This window comes from Saccopteryx bilineata, chromosome 2 (genome assembly GCF_036850765.1).
Source record: "Saccopteryx bilineata isolate mSacBil1 chromosome 2, mSacBil1_pri_phased_curated, whole genome shotgun sequence".
Classification (NCBI taxonomy): Eukaryota; Metazoa; Chordata; class Mammalia; order Chiroptera; family Emballonuridae; genus Saccopteryx; species Saccopteryx bilineata.
The window spans coordinates 200,738,269-200,743,107 of record NC_089491.1 but is presented as its reverse complement, the minus strand read 5'-3'; the positions used below and the strand labels follow the sequence as shown (position 1 = coordinate 200,743,107).

The window sequence follows — 4,839 nt, the reverse complement described above, 5'->3', positions numbered from 1 at the left end:
TATTCTATGTGCATGCTCATCATCTCTGCCTCTGATTGCTCCTGAGTAAGAGAAGTTGGCTTCGCCTCAACACTCAAGAGACTCATGTTGTTATGGAGTATCAACCATGCCAATTAGTCAGACAGTGGCTGAAAATTAACATATACTTTGTGTTTGCTCTGTACTGTTAGGTACTTTTTGTGTGCCTTTCACACAGTCCTAGGAAATATAGATGAATAAACTGAAGCTTGAAGAAGGAAGTTAACAAGATTAATTAATGTAAATACAGGAAGCACCTAATGGAGCTGGAATTTTAAAAAATGTTTGACTGCAAATCCTTGTTTTTTCTTTTCATCTTTTTACCTATGCCAAGAGTCTTATTTTACCTCCATTTATAGGATATGTTTATATGTAAGCCTAACTATGGCCATTGTTGATGGCTCCCTGAAGAAATTCATTCATATTGTTGAATAACAAATATAATTTTTTTTTTCTGAAGCTAGAAATGGGGAGAGACAGTCAGACAGACTCCCGCATGCGCCCGACTGGGATCCACCCGGCACGCCCACCAGGGGGCTACGCTCTGCCCACCAGGGGGCGATGCTCTGCCCCTCCGGGGCGTCGCTGTTTTGTGACCAGAGCCACTCCAGCGCCTGGGGCAGAGGCCAAGGAGCCATCCCCAGCGTCCGGGGCCATCTTTGCTCCAATGGAGCCTTGGCTGCAGGAGGGGAAGAGAGAGACAGAGAGGAAGGAGAGGGGGAGGGATGGAGAAGCAGATGGGTGCCTCTCCTGTGTGCCCTGGCCGGGAATCGAACCCAGGACTTCCTCACCCAAGGCCGACGCTCTACCACTGAGCCAACCGGCCAGGGCCCAAATATAATTTTTATTAAACTTGTCATAGTTGATCAGACCAGCTGACACTTATTTTTTTCTTTATTGTCATCTTTCTTGAATGAGCAGTATCAGTTTAAAGCAAATTTGAAACTATTTAAATAAAATGTCCTCAAATCCTCCTGACTTGAATATTCAAAAGTTGTATCTTCCTTTTTCTCTCTGCCAAAATATTGCTTTCAGTGTTATAATTTCTGTAAGTGCTACATAAAATTTCCTGAGGGCAAAGACTGGAGAAATAAGCTAACAATCTCCATTATCATATCAAGAGTTTATGAAGGGAACTTACATATGAGGTGTGTCTTGAAGGGCATCTAAATGACATGGATATCCTCCATGCCATGTGGTAGGCACTGAAGGTGTGTACAAAAATCAAATTGTTCTCTGTGGAAATGGTGTTCTTTTATGAAGTTACAGAGAAACATTCCAAGGCACTCACATATGGGAGATTGTGGCTTGGTAAGGTTTAATAGAGTTGAAATGAAAGGCTTCTCCAGGTTGCCTATGTCTCATCTCTTACTGTCCTGCATGGTAAAAGTCCAGCCTAGTCTTCAACAGGCCCAATATAAAGATTAGTGTCCAAATATTCTGTGCCATAGTTCAATCCATATCAAAGCTTAGTGCTGTTCAGGAGCTTCCCAGAGCTTATACTTGGGAGTCCCTGCGACTGCCAGCCTGCAGGTGACTGTGAGCCTGCACAACTCCTATAGCAGGATAGCTGCTTGGAGAACACTTAAATAAATGGGGCAAATGCATGTTTCAAGGCAAGAGAAAAAGAGAGCTTCTTTGTTAGATCTGTGTTATATATCTTGGATTAGGAATCTTTTGATTAACCAACCAGCTTTTTAATTTTTCATGGGCTTCCTATTCCCTCACACAGCCAATCAGATTCTTCTTCTTGGCTAGACATATAGGCCTCTCTGGGCACAATCTTGGTTTGTACTGTGCGTGTCTCAGAGTTGTAGCATCTATCCCCATAGTGTGGGGATGGACCACTTGTATCCTGGGGAGAATGAAAAGACTCCTTCCACAGGGGAGGGGAGAGTGTTAATCCCCTTAATGGGGCAAGCTGTAATCTATAATTTCTCAGTGAAGCATGCAGACCTTTCAATGCCTGATTCCCTTTGCTTTCTTCTGTTATTAGTATTTAATTACCAACAATAGCAAACTATCTGTTTAATAATAAGTATATCTAGCATGTTGTATAATAACTAGAACTTTAAATTTAAATCCATTTGTATTTACATTAATTTAGAAATGTTTACTGAGTCAATTCTAGGCTCTATGCTAGGCATAGTGAATACCTTACAAGACAGACTCAGTTTTGTTTTTGCAGTATATATTATACATTTCAACAAAGGTAATAAAGAGAACCAAAATATAATAACAGGCAGCACTCAGTACGAAAATGATCTCTCGCAGCCTACTCTGATTTCTATGTATTGAAAGGCTGTTGTATAAGAAAGAGTGCTGTTTCTAAAATTGTCCTTAGCCATGGGGGTTGAGGAGGTTCTGAAAAATCACTAGAGGATTTGAAAAATAAAAAGTGATTGGGACCCACTCCTATGTATTTTCATTCAATAGTTCTAAGGTAAAGATGCATGACTTTTGTGGCAACAGAAAGAGGCATCCCTTAGAGGAGCTGCCACTTGGTGACATAGAATATCTGTCAGAAGACATAGTAGAGTAGGCAATACCATGCCAGGATGCTGGGGATGGTGAGCAGAATGTGAGATGGACTTTAGCTCCTTTTGCCTCTTTGGTCTGACACTTGTTCAGGGCTAAAATAGCAGCACTGGGCCCGAGAGAGCTCTCCCTTTCCTCGTTAGCGGTATCATTATAACAAGCTCTCCTTAAGGGAAAGATGGTGGAAAGTGTCTGTGTCTCTCTCATGATTATATCTATTCGTGGGGAAACTAGAACTTCTCAGTTACTTTTTCACATCAGATATGTTCTAATGTACAGAATGGACTCCCATCACCAGTGTTTATGTGATACCAAATATTAAATTCAATATATTATCTATTGAACACATATAATCCATTTTTGTGTTACTGAATTCTACATTTATCTAAACTTTAATGGCTTAGTAAAATTAATAGCTTTAATTTTAATGCTAATAATTGCAAAATTAGTAAATTTTTTGCCTGTTCTGAATTGAGCACTATTTACTGAGTTCTGCATGAAATGATATTCCATAATCACAAATGCAAAGGTATGAGGAAATGATCTTGCTGGTAAAATTAGCAGTCAGGGCTAGAGGAGCTTATGATTATAAATTTAAACTTTAAAATATCTTTGTATTTTTAGAATTTACCAAGTTATTTCTAGGAGGGATGGTATAAATTTGCTACATCTTAGAAACAACTAATTTCAGAAACAGCAAAATAGAATTGATTAGGGAGACATTATGTGGGCCAAAAGACAAAAATGGCTTTAAATTCTCAAGAAAAAAAAAATGAAGCATAATTACTTTTTAATATCTTGACTATTTTGAAATTTCTCTGTCCAGGACAAATAATTTTGGAAAGTAAATGCAACAGCTCAAGATAACTCTCCTTCAGAAAAGATCTAAATGTAATTGTCATATTTAGAAAATAGAGATGGATTTTGCATTTTTAAAAATGAAAGCAGAGTTCTAGAGAGAAAGAACAAAGAAAAGAAAAAAAGTATAAAAATCAGTTAAATAACCATGATGAAAGTTACTAAAGGATCTCAGGTCTTAATTAAAAATAAATTTATCCCTGAAATAGACTCTGAGGTTTGAACATCAAACTAAATAATCATAATCACACGTTATTTTTCTTGAAATTTTTGTATTGGTTATCGTTTTATCATTATACAAAGTCTCGATATGTATTTTCTGGTGATAAATGCAAGGTTAATTCTTCCATTAGACTGCTTACTAAAATTTCTCCAATTAAAATGTAATTTTTGTAATGTCTAGTGTCGTGGACATTATATTTATATACTGCCACTTATTATTACTTTCTTATTTATATTTTAAGAGATTAAAATACTAAATGAAGTTGATGCTAATTCTCTAGAGAAAAAGTTTGTTTTAGAAAACTTTGTATAAGAAAAGATTTGTTGTAGGATACTTTAAAAGGCAAGGTAGAAAACTATTCCAAAATCGTTCTTTAAAAATAAGATCCTAGTAAAAATAGCAAGCTCTGGGGGATTAAATAGCTTGAAAGGCAGCACCATATCTCTCAGGTCATCATAAGATTACTTAGGAAATCACTGATAATACTGTTAACCCTGTGTGGCTCATAAGAGTTAATGCAGCAACCAGGGAAGGGTGGCAGAGTGCAATAAGAAATGGTTTTAGAAACATAAGAACTGCATCTCTTCCTCAGTTTCCAGTCTTTACAAAGTGCCACACACTTATTCAGACGTCCTGATTATTCCTATTCTGTAGGCATCCAACCAATCACTAGGATCTTCAACATCTGCTTCTTAAATATCTCTTAAAATACATCTACTTATCACTTTATTTATCATCACTACTCTCATTCAGGCTACCATTGTTTTTTTGCCTTAATTATTGCTGGAGCATCCTTATGGATTTCTTTGCTTACAAGCCTTACATTTTTCAAGAAAGGTCTCCATGGTACAGCTGGAGCAGTTGTTCAAAAGTGCACAATATTATGGCACTTTTTTCCTTGAGTCTCCTTAATAAGTTACTGTTATATTTTGACAAATTTCTAAGTCTTTTACATGACTTGTAAAGCCTTGGCCTGTCCAGCCCCATTTGTTACCAACCTCTTGTCCTTGCTCATTATTGTACCGCCCAACCAAATTAGCTATGAAGTGCCATCCTTTGCTTTGCTTTGCACCAGTGCCCTTGCCTGGAATATATTTTTAGCTCCTTCCTGTCTCACAAGGCTAACTACTAGCCTCCCCTGCATCTCAAAGACTAGGCTGCTTGTACCTTCTATGTATAAACACTAATATGTACTCATTTCG

The 4,839-nt window shown here is 37.5% G+C and overlaps 1 non-coding gene across 1 annotated transcript; it reads right to left on the bottom strand.

Moving 5' to 3' along the window:
* Positions 1-773: 773 nt before the first annotated feature.
* On the bottom strand, positions 774-849 carry TRNAP-UGG (transfer RNA proline (anticodon UGG)). Its single transcript has one exon. It is a non-coding gene; the product is annotated as a tRNA-Pro (tRNA).
* Between the last annotated feature and the right edge of the window lie 3,990 nt (positions 850-4,839).